We start from the raw sequence: 14881 nt of genomic DNA, 5'->3' as shown, positions 1-14881 counted from the left end.
CCTAAACTCCCCTAAACTCCCCTAAACTCCCCTCCCCTAAACTCCCCTAAACTCCCCTAAACTCCCCTCCCCTAAACTCCCCTAAACTCCCCTGAACTCCCCTCCCCTAAACTCCCCTAAACGCCCCTAAACTCCCCTAAACTCCCCTAAACTCCCCTAAACTCCCCTAAACTCCCCTAAACTCCCCTCCCCTAAACTCCCCTAAACTCCCCTCCCCTCTCCTCCCCTCCCCTCTCCTCCCCTCCCCTCTCCTAAACTCCCCTCCCCTAAACTCCCCTAAACTCCCCTCCCCTAAACTCCCCTAAACTCCCCTCCCCTAAACTCCTCTCCCCTCCCCTAAACTCCCCTAAACTCCCCTCCCCTAAACTCCCCTAAACTCCTCTCCCCTCCCTTATACTCCCCTCCCCTCCCCTAAACTCCCCTCCCCTAAACTCCCCTACACTCCACTCCACTCCCCTATGCTCCTCTACACTTCCCTCCTCTACACTCCCCTCCCTACACTATCCTCCGCTACACTCCCCTCCCCTACACTCCCCTACACTCCCCTTCCCTAGACTCCCCTCCCCTACACTCCCCTAAACTCCCCTCCCCTACATTCCCCTACACTACACTCCCCCAAACCCCCCTACACTACACTCCCCTGCACTCCCCTCCTCTGTGCTCATCTCCCCTGCACTCCCCTCCCCCGCACTCCCCTCCCTACACTATCCTCCCCTACACTCCCCTCCCCTACTCTCCCCTACACTCCCCTCACTATCCTACACTATCCCAACACTATCCTACACTAGCCTACTCTCCCCTACAATGCCCTACATGCCCCTGCCCTGCCCTGCCCTCCCCTCCCATTCCCTCCCCTCCCCTCCCCTCCCTTTCCCTCCCCTCCCTTTCCCTCCCCTTCCCTCCCCTTCCCTCCCATTCCCTCCCCTTCCCTCCCCTTCCCTCCCTTTTTGTCCTTTTCTTTCCCCCTCTCTTCTCTTCTCTTCTCCCCTCTTCTTCTCCCCTCTTCTCCTTCCTTTCACGGATCTGAACGCAGAAGGGGGAGAAGCGTAACTCCACATCGCTTCAGTCGCTCTGGCAGCTTGTGTCACTGGCTGAGCCATGGGAATCCATCAGCAGCAATCGGAAGCGTTCCAGCTGCTGTGGGACCAGTCAGGGAACAGTCTCAAACTGGGAAACGCTGGCTTCCTTCCGCGGCTCAGACAGGTGACTTTCAATTTCGCCCTGGCTGGGTTGTGTCCCTTGCTCTGTCCCCACCTACACTGCAGTTTGGTTTAGAAGCAGCAGCACGGTTTGGAAGTAGTTCCACTACTTCCATTTTCGGTGATTTGGCTTGGCTCGCCAAGTGGTTTCTGTCAACAGAACACAAGAAGGAGATTTTGGTTAGAAACAACTACATGAGGAGCTCCTTTCCACATGGGCAATGAATATTTATCCTTTCCTAATGGAGACTACAGTGTAAGAGATAAGGACAGATCATTCCGAGAGATTTTTCAGAGAATTGTCCCTTGGGGGTGCTTAGTCCAGAGGACCAGAGTTAATCTGTCCAAAGTACACCATGGAAGCACTCTGAATTACTTCCTAACAGAAGCATGGCCTTACCACGTCTGATACGGCTTTGGCTGGTTTCAGTGTTCTTCTTCACTTCATAAATACCTACATTAAGTACTGTCCTATCAAGCAAATACCTTATTCTCTTGCTATCTCTGAGTTGATGGAAGACCCAAGACACTTGGCTCTTCACATCATTGGAAGAACCAAGTGTACTTCCAATATTCACAGCTTCGGAGGAAATGGAGATGAGGTTGAGAGTGGATGAAAAACACCAAGTGTTCTTCCCATCTTCACAGCTTCTAAGCAAGTGGAGATGAGGCTGTGCAAGAACCAAACAAACTGCTGATCCAGAAGCAGCCTAAAGACTGTCTTTAAGCAGGGCCTTGCATTCTTCATCTTTATACCATTACTCGCCTTCAAGGGCATGATCGTTATCTTATTGACTTCCTACCACTACAGCAACGCACCTGCTTCTCTCACAAAACTTACGGGTGGGAACTGGAAAGATTCACCAGCATTCTGTATTTCACTCCTCATCTCAATTCTCTTTTGGCCTGCGAAGCTTTTCAGATCAGAGATGAAGATCAGATGTAATCTGGAGTTTGGGATACTGCAAAGGAAAAGAAGAATCATCCTGAGAACTCTTTTCAACCTCACTTGCAAGCGCCAAAGTCAAGAATACCAAAAGGAAAAAGGATGCCACTTGATCATGGTAAGCATAAATTTGAGCACAGGTCTCCTCTAACTGAAGCGAGGTTAAACAGGCTCCAAACAAGGTTAAGGAGCACACCCACAATCATTTCCATAAAACTGTGTTTTCAAACAAATGGTTGAAAGATTTAGGTTTTCTTACAAGCGACGAATGAAAAATAAAGAAAGAAAAGAAAATGACCAGGACATGCAGTCTAGCTTACTCTAGCTTACTTTGCCTAGTTCAGAATCTGCGTCTTGGGTCACAATCAGGAAGCAGCATTGTGCAGAAATGCCAAAGCCTCCCCAAACTTGTTCTATCTTCATCAACAAGGGCTTTGATACTGCTGCCTCCTCAGCAACATCGGCAATTGACTAGGAAAGTTGGTGTCCACCAGGTCAAATCAGGACTAGGAAATCCCTCTCGCCACAACTGCACACTTGCACCAGAGTTGGCAGGTCAGAGCGATGGACAGAGAAGCATCTAGAAGAGTGTTAGAAAACAGACTTTAGAACAGATTTCCATCAGCCCAGGAACAATTACTTGCTCATCCCTTCAGACTGAACTCTAAGTAGAAGCAGGTGATCCCAAGCTGCATTCCTGACATCTATGCTGCAAAGTCATCAAATGTGACATGTTATTCTACCAGTCTGTGATGAACATAAACAAGAGTTGGAGTTGAGGATGTTGGTTTAGAATTAAGCTCAAAGTGTTAGTCCTTTGATATGTTTTTGTCTGCAAGTGTTTTCACTGTTTCCCAGACAATGTCTCCAGCAAGCTAGCTGTTTGTTTCATTTGTTCTGTTCTGTTTTGTTCTGTTCTGTTTTGTTTTCTCAGTAAGGTTTCTTAGAGAGAGAAGATTGAAGTGATGGTATTGCATGCCCATCCATCCCTCCCCTTTGCTTGTCCAGAGCTTTTACCTTGTCTACCACGATGCATGAACTTGGTCATAGGCACAGCTGTTTCAAAGACATTCTGCTGCTAGACCTGTTGTGAAAACAGAGAGCTAAGTATTTGGACGAGAACGTGCTTCCACCTGCACTATGACCTCCACAACTAGATATGGAGCCATATCAGCCAGAAGGAAGTTTCCTTCACAGCTGCTGCTTCTTACACTATCTGGACTCTTACTTTTACTCTTACTTGCCTTTCCTGCATTAGCACAAAAAAAAAAAATAAAATAAAAAAAAAAGAGATTTGGAGATTACCTTTGCCATCTGATGTCTTCGTTTCCAGAAACTACCCTGAATCACCTTTATGAGAACTGTCCCACACTGCAAGCATGGGTGTTGCAGTCAGGCCAGACATGTCCCTTCTACGTCAATAACCAAATCTGTCAAGTTAAGAACATGGAATTAATGAAAAGGAAATCCTTCTATTTTGATCTGAGTTCACTTTTTTTTTTTTTTTTCTTTTTTTTTTTTTTCTAGACCAAGAAGAACCAGCAAAAGTCGGGTGAAAAATGAAATGAAAAATGTTAAGGCCAGGCAGCTTGCTCACTGCAAGTGCTAATCTGAAAGCAGATGGAGTGCATCTTCATACACTCCATCCTGAGACACTCCACTCAACAGGCCAGAGCAGCTGATGAAGTGCATTGCTGTCCTGAAGTTTCATGTGATGGGCTACTTTTAAGTCTCTTGTTTATGCTGTAGTACTTGAGGTCTATGGCAGGACCACAGCACACTCTTATTTGTCTACCCTTCTTTCTTGATCGTGTGTGGGAAAGAGAGAACGTGCAGAGGCCCTCAGCCACATGTTGCACCTGTCACTCTGTGCAGCTACATCACTGAGCCAAAGTACCAAACTTCATGCTTGTGAAAGGACTTGACACAAACTACAGAAGACTAAAATGAAGCATCCAAACACTTACAGAAGGGTGGGCCCTCTCGATGCACCTCAACGTGGGATCCACAAGTCCTCACGTGGTTTCATCACATCCAGCACACTTCTCTGTCCCTCCTCGCTCAACTTGCTCAGAGGCAGCTGTTCCCAAGGTGTCCCAGTGACATCATTCAATTCTGTTTCTGAAGTCATCACCGTAGGCCCCTGGCAGCGGCAACACAACACTCTCTGTTGCTAATGCGAATGTCTCAGAAACAAGTAGAGAAGTACCACTCTCCCCAAGCTGACTTTAATTGGAGTAGTTCCAAAATTATTCTCTGCCCCCCTACATCTGTGGAAGGTGTGTGATAAATCTTTTCCTTAAGAAAGGATTACGAGCAAAAAAAAGCTTGCTTCTGATACGTTCCCCTTACTGTTAGAGCTGTTCACCTTTGATTTCCAAGTAAGAAAAAAGAAGGTGAAATCAACAATTCTGCTCCTCCGAGTTGGGAGTATGAAATAAGCCCAATTATTTGGGAAGCCTGAAAAAGGAAACTATACATTTCCTTGTTAAACACCTTGTTGCTTCTGAAAACTTTTCCAGTACTTTGCAGCTGCAGTGCTTTTCGGTGGGTGGGCAGCCGAGCTCCATCACGGCCACTCTCTCCCTCCCCCTCCTCAAAGAGAAAGGGAGAGAAAATACGATGCAAAGGGCTCAAGGGTTGAGACAAGGACAGGGAGATCGCTCAACAAGGATCGTGATGGGCAAAGCAGACTCAGCATAGGGAGACAGGAAGATTTCCAGCATAGGGAGACAGGAAGATTTCCAGCCTAACTACTACTACTACCAGGCTAGCCAAGTGAGAACCAAAGGAAAGAAACCAAAACCACCTTCCTTCCCCCCATCTGAGCTCTTCCAGCTCCTCCCCCCGTGCAGCGCAGGGGAACAGGGGGACTGGACTGGGGGTTGTGGTCAGTCTGTAGCACTTCATCTCCACCACTCCTTCTCGGTCCCTCTCTGCCCCTGCTCCACGTGGGCTCCTCTCCACGGGCTGCAGCTCCGGCCCGGGGCCTGCTCCTGCGGGGGCTCTCCATGGGCCGCAGCCTCCTCCAGGCCACATCCACCTGCTCCACCGGGGGCTCCTCCACCCATGGGGGGGCTGCAGCGTGGAGATCTGCTCCATGGGGGACCCATGGGCTGCAGGGGGACAGCCTGCTCCACCAGGGGCCTCTCCCTGCACAGCCCGCAGGGGAACTGCTGCTGCCTGCCTGCCTGCAGCACCTCCTGCCCTCACAGAGGCATAAACAACATCACTTACTGGCTCTGCTCTTTTCAGCAGCGGGGCCCTTACCTTATTTGGGGCAACTGGATTTTTCTCACGGAAGCTAGCACTATGGCCCCTGCTACCAAAACCTTGTCATGTAAACCTACTGCATTATAATGTAACAGTACAATGGGGAGATGGAAATTCTTTAATTTGTGGTTGACACCACTGAATATCCAATGTGGCACACTAATTTGATAGCAAAGCAAAGATATTTTACTTAATTCAACAATTTTTCTGTAACTAAATCAAAAACTTGGAGGAATAGATCTTAAATTTACAGCATAAGTAAAATATATTTTATTGGAAAGTAAATTTCTCTCTATTCCCTGCCCAGGAGGCTAAAAAAGTAAATTTACTGGCAGGGGATTCTTACCTTTGCTGCTCTGATGATCAGATCAACCAATTAAGGGAAATAGACATCTACTTACCAGATTCCATTGACAAATGTTTCAAATTTCTTAGTCTCTGTTTAAATTCTAATTTGGCAGATTTTATTCATAGGCATTTCTACACAGAAATATAAATTTTATTTATTTTATTTATTGGAAAAAAAAATCAATGACAAAAGTTTTCCAAGTTATCATCATGGAAATAAGTAAAATGCAGTAAAAAATAGGGAATGGGAAGGGTATTATAATGGCAGGCTCTTGGAAGTGGAAGATCTGTGAAGTATCTGAGTAAACACCAGATTTGCATTTAAACAGTGTTTAGCCAGTCAGTTGTGTTTGCAAAAAGGCTGAATTCAATTAGTTTCAAATTTGGCAGGAATTCTGTGGTTAAAAAGACAAATAAATATTTTTGAGGAATTTATTGGAATAAATTCAAGAAATTCAAGAACAAATAATTCTTAGTACGTTCTATTTGAATTAAATTAATACCAAATGAACAGTTTTTTTTTTTTGTTTTTTTTTTTTTTTTCCCACAGTATAAAGACCCTCAAGAAGTTTGGGAATAAAAAGAAACAAACAAAAACAAACAAAGAAACAACAGTTCTTTCTAGAAATTTTATATCAAACTTTTGCTGCAAGATACGTCAATCCTTTGCTGCGTAAATAAAAAGTCTGCTGAAAAAAAAAAAAGTAAAATTATAAAAGTTCAAAGAGCTTGCCTGCCATCTTTCAAGTACTGGAAATGAGTTGCAATATCAGTTATTATGATTGTCTTCGCATGTAAAGAAAGTTGTTTTGTTGGTAATAAAATGTCCTTTCTTATATAAAGTACCTGAAGGGAATTTTCTTATGGTTTATAAACATTGAATAGCAACATTTGGGCTTTTTTTTTGCTTTCACAACACAGACCTAACAGCCAGTTTACTTGATGTAGATGTTGACATATGTACAAACATGCCATGTATCTCCAGGTAGATAATAATATTGAATAAAGTTCTTAAACAAAAAGCTAATGTTACAGAATTAGTTTGCTTCTAAACTACAAGATGAATTGATCAGATTTCATTATTAAGGAATATTTATTTTGGAGATATAATAATTGCTGTTTTGTAATAGTGAAAATATACTCAAGATATGTAATTACAGTAAGGGAACTGCATTATCATAGTATTTCCTCACTGGTCTTGGTAGATTTATAGAAGAGTTTCTATTTTTATTTCTACAGTACTTTTATTAGAATTTTCCTGAGTCTTTAACCCCAATTGATCTGTGCTAAGTATAATTTTTCTTCCCTAAATTCTACTCTTACTCAAGGGAGCTTAGGTGTTAAAAGAATATATTTAAAAGTCTGTTGGCCCCCTTCCTCCCCCCCCCCCCCCTTTAAATATTATTATTTTAAATATTATTTATAATTATAATATTATTTTAAATATTAAATTAACATCTAAATAAATCTCAGATTTTCAAAGAAGATGTATCAGCAATTTTGTGTAATATTCTTATCATTTGTACTAATTCTGAGGCAAAGCACCAATTCAGTGTATGCATTTTTAAATTGCTCTTGGGTCATCATCCAAACAGCTGTTTTAGGATATATGTTGTTGTTGACTGTTATCCCCAGCTGTTGACATCAGCTTTTGCTGAGAGCCTGAAGACTGTTGCGAATGGTCATGTTCCTGGTGGGATCTCCAGATCCACAGTCCACTGAAACCCTCTCTTTGGTGAGAGGTGGAGGAAGCTGGAGAGATCATTGTAGTATGGCCCTTCACATGGCACCTGACCATTTTGTGGGGTGTTTTTATGTTTTAACACCACTGACAGCAGCATGCTACTACCAGATGCTGAGGTTAGTTTTCAGATGTGAAGCACTGTAAGGTACTTCACGGCTTTCCAGAGGCAGTTAATTTTGCCTCCTACTTTGTATGGCAGTAGTGAATGAGCTTTATCAGCTCTGACTGCTACACGCATTTTTACAATTTCAATGGTCTATTGATTTTGTTGCTATATACAAAAGAAAAATAAGATACTGAAAAGGTTTTATGATAACGGATGCTTTCCTTCTCTCTCTGCAATATTAGATGAAGATAATAATGAACTTTTCCCAGTCTAGGCACTAATTTAGTTTTGTTAACTTGCTACAACCAGAACAGATGGAACCTCTTTTTGGTTTAAACCAGGCTCAGCTTTCCTTGTCGGAAAAAGAGAACCACCTTAATACGTTCTGAATCCTTGACTCAGTTCTCCTCTGACTGCAAAACATCATAAAGTGCTCCAATTAAATCATTATTTTTGTATCTGGGAATTACTAGGTCATGAAATCACTTCATTGCTTGTTTTTGTCTTGCTTGACTACATCTGACAAAAATGAAGACAGAGAAGCCATGATAGCTGACTATATTTGAATTTCCTTTCCACACTCTCATTCGTACTGGGAGACTGGTTTGCACTGACAGCTGATGCAGTGTTTAAAATCTTGGGAGACTGAAGAAGCTGGGCTCTATTAATCCCTATTTTTTTTTTTTTTTTCCCCCAGAATATATGCATATTTGCTCAAATCGTTGGATGATTATGTTCTCTGCAGAATGCAATTAAACTGGCAGTGAATAATAATTACATAATAGTTTTTAAATTATCCCTACTGCTGACCACTGTGCTCTCTACTGTAGGAAGCAAACTGACTAGCATTGTGAATAATCTAGTCACTGTGTATAGCTGTCTGTAGTTTTCAGAAACAGGTTATTTGACTCAAAATGAACCCAACTGGCCTCCTCGTTACACTTCTTGTAACACTGCCAAAGCTTCTTATTACTTAGAACACTGAAAATATGAAGTCTGGAAATCTTCACAACTGCATTCAAACAGCAGACTGCACAGTTAAGAGCAGAAAATGCTAAATAAGACCTTTGCAGTATGAAATATTTCTCAACGTTAGCCTGACATGTAAGATTTGGTACTTTGATATGGAACTGGCCCTTTTATGAGATTTCCTCTTGTCCCTGCCACAGCTGCCAACTTTGACTGTCTGGTTGTTGACAAATTACACAGAGAGCTGGGTTTTAAATCCATTTGCAGCACCTGCCATTGATTTATTGCTGGTCATTTTACTGATATGGTCTCATTCTTTCAGGACACCTGACCTTTTTGAGCTTTACTGGTCATACCTTTATGTATTGCTCCTTTTCCAGGAGGCAGTTTTTCATTTTTCATTGTTGTATTTCTGTAAGAGAAACTTGCTGTTGAAAAGTAGGATTATATTGTACGGCCTACCCAGAATATTTCATATTCAGTTATTTTGCTCCTAGTGGCACTCAGTTATTGGAGAAACCACAAATAAGAGGTATAGATAAAAGGGAAAATAGAATAAAATGGTTTTTAATCTGGGCTCAAATCTAAAAGCCCAGGGCTGTTCTTGAGTCTATAGGTTCTAACTTTGAAATCTGTAACCACATTCTTCAAGTTCAGTGCCCTTCATGGCTGATTTTTTATAGAACACCTTTAAGTTCTGTGTCTGTGCTTAATGTGTGGCACTACTGTGAAACGTGGTTAAAAGAGAGAGACTGTTATCGGACATATGTGTGTTTTTGGGTATTCAGTGACATACCTGCAGATTTCAGTTATAAAATTAGGATTTGCTGCATTTAGTTTACCTAACAAGGCACAGAGAGCACTGACAGGATAAGATGGAGTCTAGCCCATCATCTTGTATATCACTTACAATTTAGTTCTGTTTCCAAGTTTTAATCTGTTTTGACTATGCCCTGAAGACAAAGGAATTGTCTTTACTTCCTTAAGGCTATTGCATATGCACACACTGAGTATGGCTGTCCTGCAAGCAGGCAACACGCTTTATTTGGGATGGTGGTGCCCCTGGTGGGGAGGACTCATTTCAGCCAGTTAAGTTTATAGTGTAGAAAAAGTAGAAAGGTAGTTTTTCCTTTATAACAACACTTATTTGTTGTGGAAATCAAACTAAATGAGAATGTAGATACAGAAGCCAACAAATACATTTTTATAGTTCTCTCAGAACAGAGACTGATTTATAAAGAATACAAGTAACAGTATATTTTGCTGAAAATACTTGAAACCTGAGAAAAAAAATTGCTTTGCTTTTGGCAATGGCCTTTCCTTTTATGCAGGACAAGGTTCCCATACATTTTTTTTTTTTTTCTTTTTCTTTTATTACATGATTTGACAAGAGAAAGGATTCAGTTGAATCCTTTGTCATGTAATCTATGTTTATTTTGTTAATCTATGATCTAGAACCTTCTTGAGGCATCATAATTTACTATCCTTATTGTTGCAGATGTTAGAAAGCATTTCAGGTATGTGTTTCAAAAGATTGTACTAGACAGAAAGATAAAGAGCATTAAAAGTAGAATTTGATGTGTAAGTAAAATAAAATCTCATGTATGCTCTTCTGGAAAACATCCTCCTTTCATATTCATGTTTAATATATTCTATCTTTGGAAAGAGTGATATTTTATTTTAATATTTTACAAATATTACATAATACTAATTGTTGATATAACAATTAAAAGTGACTTTAAATAAACAGTGAAAAGTGAACAAAGTATTGGGAAAGCAGACAGTGTATAGAGCTCTTATTAACTTTATATATTGAATTTTTGCTAGAAAAGGTTCTTGTGTGATAATTGGCTTCAGTGAATTAAATGTAATAAACTAATGCTCAATATATATATTTATTTAAAAAAAAAAAAATATCTGTGTACATGGACACCACTATGTGCTGGGGTATTTCTCAGCATATCGTTCTTCAAAACTTAAATGATGAGAAATGTTCTAAAAACGGCATTGATAGAAGTTATGTATGTAGGATGTCATTTATTAAAAGTAGGATCTAGAAATTAATTTATATAATGATTTAATCTATTTGTGAGAAAAAAAAAATCTTACAGCAAAGAGCCATCTGTGACATATTGACTCAAGCCAAAACTCCATGAATGTATTAGAACAGGCAATATGGGCAATAACTCAGATTCAGCAATAGTTTGTTACACTCTCCATGTAACACATACAGATATGCACGTTCTTTTTTTATGTTTGTGTTGCCCACAAGCAAAATATGTCAGAACATTAATACCAAAAAAGTCTGGAGTTCAGGCAATTCAAGGTAAAAAGGCTCTTGTCTTGAATGGTAACTGCCAAATTTTTCATCCATGTTTTCTTTTGCGGTGTAGAGTGGGTATCCTATTTTTAGCACACTCACAGTGGTTAAACAAACGTACTTTAAATCTCTTCAGCATCTGTAAGACTTATATAATTCTAATACAGAGTAATTTTACTAATGCAGGATAATGAAGTCTAAATAAAGTGAATTTGGAAATGACATCTTATCCCAGAATAACCTTAATTCCCATTTTTTCCTCAAACCTGGAGTATCATCTGAATTTAAAAGCAAACCATAGATTTGCAATAAATTTGGTAAAAATCTGAAAAATGATTCCTCAGTCTCAATTAGCCAAAATCATGGTCTTTGAATAAAACAATCCAATTCTGAAATAAAACCTTTTATTATTATTATACATTACATTAAACCTGAAAGTCATTGCCACTTAATAACTGTGCAGACTAATATCAAAGCAAACCCTATAATTCATAGAAGACATCACAGCAAATTTGTGCAGCTCTTTGTGTGGCATATGCACTGTTCTTTGTTTGCGGGGTACATGGGTACAAAGGCAAACATCTGGAAACAAAATAAGACACATCTGGTGCAGATTGAAAGAGATTGAGACTCATTTCAGTGCAAAGCAGAAGGAGGTTTTATGTACAGTATTAGTGATTCTCCCCCCTGTTCTCAGAAATGTCATCCACCACATCCCAGAGAAAAAAGATTCTTTTAGCACTCCTCTATGGCTAATGAGATTCTAAAATGTAAGGTATCTGTTAGTACTTAAGCCTATTTCCTTAGAATAGAGTTTGAAATACACCTTTGCATGGAGTTGATAAATTACAGTTGATAAATTACATATGATTCGTAATTTATCTCAAAAAATATGTTTTATGCTGGGAATTCAGGTTAATTTCTCTAAGTTTTTTTGAATGAAATAAGATGACAAAACATGGAACTATGAAGAAAATTTAAAGGAATTTCAAAAACATTTTGGGACATTTGTAATAGCAGTTTTTGCAACAGTCAAAGTAGAATCCTTCTACACTCTGTCATTCATTAGACAGCTGAATGTTTAGGGGTGGTCTAGGGTTAAGTAGGAGATTTAGTTTGGATCTTTTCTGATCTTCATCTATGCCTTCCAAATGGAACGTGCATTTAATTGCTTTCAATTAAAGGATAACACCATTAACTTTTTTAGGGGTTGTAAGGGAAATAACTACAGAAATGTCTGCAAATTTTCTGAAAGTCTTTCTTTATAAACATCCATTATATTTAGCAAGTTTATATGACACAAAGTCATCATGAATAGCCATGAGATTTTCTTTTCAAGCATCTTCTTTGTATGCACAGTGTTATAATTTTAAACTTTTTATATGTTGTAAATTTCTGATGTTTACGAAATCAGAACAGCTCTTGCATCTGTTTACTGATGTATATCTAAGCTTTTAATGTAACTGATTCAACAAAAAGTTTCTTATTCTTAAAAGACAGTTCATCATCAGTAATCCAACAATGAAATTCAATGATGTACATGTATACTTTCTCAGTGCTTTTTGTTTCAGGAGCAATGCAGAGCAATTCACTCTGAGATTTGTAGACTGTGAAATTAAATATTTGTGAGTCACTGCTACATATGTATTTTTATTTTTCCAGAAAAAAAAAAAAACAACAACCCACAACTTAATTTAAGAAAAATGACCTTCACTTATTGTGTTTCTTGTAATGACATCTGTAGGCCAGATATTGATGAACTGTGTTAAAACAATCATTCATATGCTTTGTATGTGTCATGTTTTTTTCAGAACTATTTTGTTTCTTGTGAGAACATGAACTGTGATATGAGTATATTTGGTTTGATTCCTGTTTATCATTTGACTCTCTAGCTACATTTATGACTGTGTTTTTAATCAGCAAAAGCTGACTTTCAAGTATCAAGTTTGGTTTCATAAAACTTTCCTAAAACTTTGGGATGCCATAGCAGATATCTCAAAGGAGAGAGTAAACAGATATATTTCACTTATTTTAGACTTCTGGGTACCTTATTGTTGATTTTATTTGCTAACTTGACCAACTTCCTTTGTGTAGGTTTCATGGACTCTGAACACTCATGTCTTCAGAAGTGTGCAAAATATTGATGTGAGTGGAAATTTCTTTCAGAGTTATTGGGCAGCTATAGGATTGTAGAACCTTAATAGTTTGACATGGCTGAGCCATATAAAGGAGAAAGGGGGAAGTATTTATTCAGCCTATTTAAGACTGTTTTTTTGTTGTTTGCTCTAACTAAATATTTAAGCAGTTAATGAAAAAAGTCCTTGTGTTTTACAGAGTTTTCACCAATATAAAAAGTTGTTGAAACATGAACAGGAAAATGAGGATGTGTTGGCTAATATCTTGAGAAAACCAGAAGAACTAGGCAAAAAAGTAAGCTGACACCTACATTTTCATCAAGAAAATAAAGATTTTGCCAAAGGAGATACATAGGTTTTAAATTTTTATATAGCCTCTGTGAAGGCTGGACCTAGGCTAACTGTATGAGGTTGAACAAGGCTGAGTGCCAGGTCCTGTGCTTGGGGCACAAGAACTCCATGCAGTGCTACATGCTGGGGACAGAGTGGCTGGAATGCTAGCCATTAGAAAGGAACCTGGGGTTATTGATTGATAGCTGGTTGCATATGAGCCAGCAGTGTGATCAGGTGGCCAAGAAGGCCAACAGCATCCTGGCATGTACCAGAAACATTGCGACCAGCAGGTCTAAGAAAGTGATTGTCCCTCTGTACATGGCTCTGTTTCTCAAATACTGTGTTCAGTTTTGGGCCCCTCTTTACATTAAGGGCATCAAGACACTGGAGCATGTGCAAAGAAGAGCAGCAAAGCTGGTGAAGGGTTTAGAGTACAAGTCTTATGAGGAGTGTCAGAGGAACTGGGGTTGTTTAGCCCGAAGAAAAGGAAACTCATGGGAGACCTTATTGTGCTCTACAATTACCTTAAAGAAGGCTATAGAGAAGTGGGGATTGGTCTGTTCTCCCAAAAACCAAGTGATAAGAGTAAACAGCCTCAACTTGCACCAGGGGATATTTAGGTTGGATATTAATGAAAAATTTCTAAAATGAAAGGGTTGTGAAGTATTTGAACAAGCTGCCCAAGGAAGCAGTTGAGTCACGATTCATGGAGGTCTTCAGAAAACATATAATGATGTGCTTAGTGATATGGTTTAATGGTGAAGTTGGCAGGTAAAAGATTGGACTAGATGATCCCAGAGGTCTTTTCCAACCTAAATGATTCTATGATTCTATGGCTTGTTACTGGACAGGAGAAAGATATCTATTTTCTTTCAGGGCAGTCTTTAAACTATGCATATTTGTGGCCCAGCATGCTATTCTGCAAGTGCCTAGCATGTTCCATGTGCTACATGAGTAAAATAATCAACTTTATATTCTATGTGGAAAAGAAACTTGCTGTAGGCAAGGTGTATATCACAAAAGTAGTCTTCAGTTTCAGGTAAAAAAAAAAAAAAAAGGATTTCTACAGTAAATATTGAAGATGGAAATGATGTGGGATGCTTTCATGTAAAATTAAGTTTATAGAGCTCATTTTCTGATAAATGTAAGTACCATAAGAACTTTGTTTATTATAAAGATAGGCATGTTACTATGGGGACAACTGCATGATTCAAAAATTGCGTATGTTCTGTTACTTGAATAATTCCTGCAGCATGTAAGACAGATGCAAGCAATTGCTGTAATTTCCAAAATCAACTTCTGTAAAACATGAAATTTTGCATACTAATCAATATGAAGAACCTTCCTAATTATGAATGATATTTTTAAATAATTAATTTGGATTGGTTTATTTTGGAATTATTTATTTGTTGGTTTGTACTTTTATTTTATATATATATATATAAATGATTTTTTATTAAATAATAAAAACTATATATATATTTCCTGGTGAATATTTATATCATTCC

At 39.2% G+C, this 14881-nt stretch overlaps 1 long non-coding RNA gene across 2 annotated transcripts; it reads right to left on the bottom strand.

Moving 5' to 3' along the window:
• Window positions 1–958: 958 nt before the first annotated feature.
• LOC113840365 (uncharacterized) lies at window positions 959–4246 on the bottom strand. Of its 2 annotated transcripts, none has more exons than XR_011805949.1 (6): window positions 4113–4246; window positions 3451–3575; window positions 3163–3229; window positions 2466–2725; window positions 2041–2161; window positions 959–1349 (listed from the first exon to the last, which is right to left on the bottom strand). It is a non-coding gene; the product is annotated as an uncharacterized lncRNA (long non-coding RNA). The 2 variants fall into 2 exon arrangements; XR_011805950.1 differs by having other exon boundaries at window positions 2476–2725.
• Window positions 4247–14881: the final 10635 nt, after the last annotated feature.

This window comes from Anas platyrhynchos, chromosome Z (genome assembly GCF_047663525.1).
Source record: "Anas platyrhynchos isolate ZD024472 breed Pekin duck chromosome Z, IASCAAS_PekinDuck_T2T, whole genome shotgun sequence".
NCBI classification, from domain to species: domain Eukaryota; kingdom Metazoa; phylum Chordata; class Aves; order Anseriformes; family Anatidae; genus Anas; species Anas platyrhynchos.
This window is presented reverse-complemented; position numbering and strand designations above follow the sequence as displayed.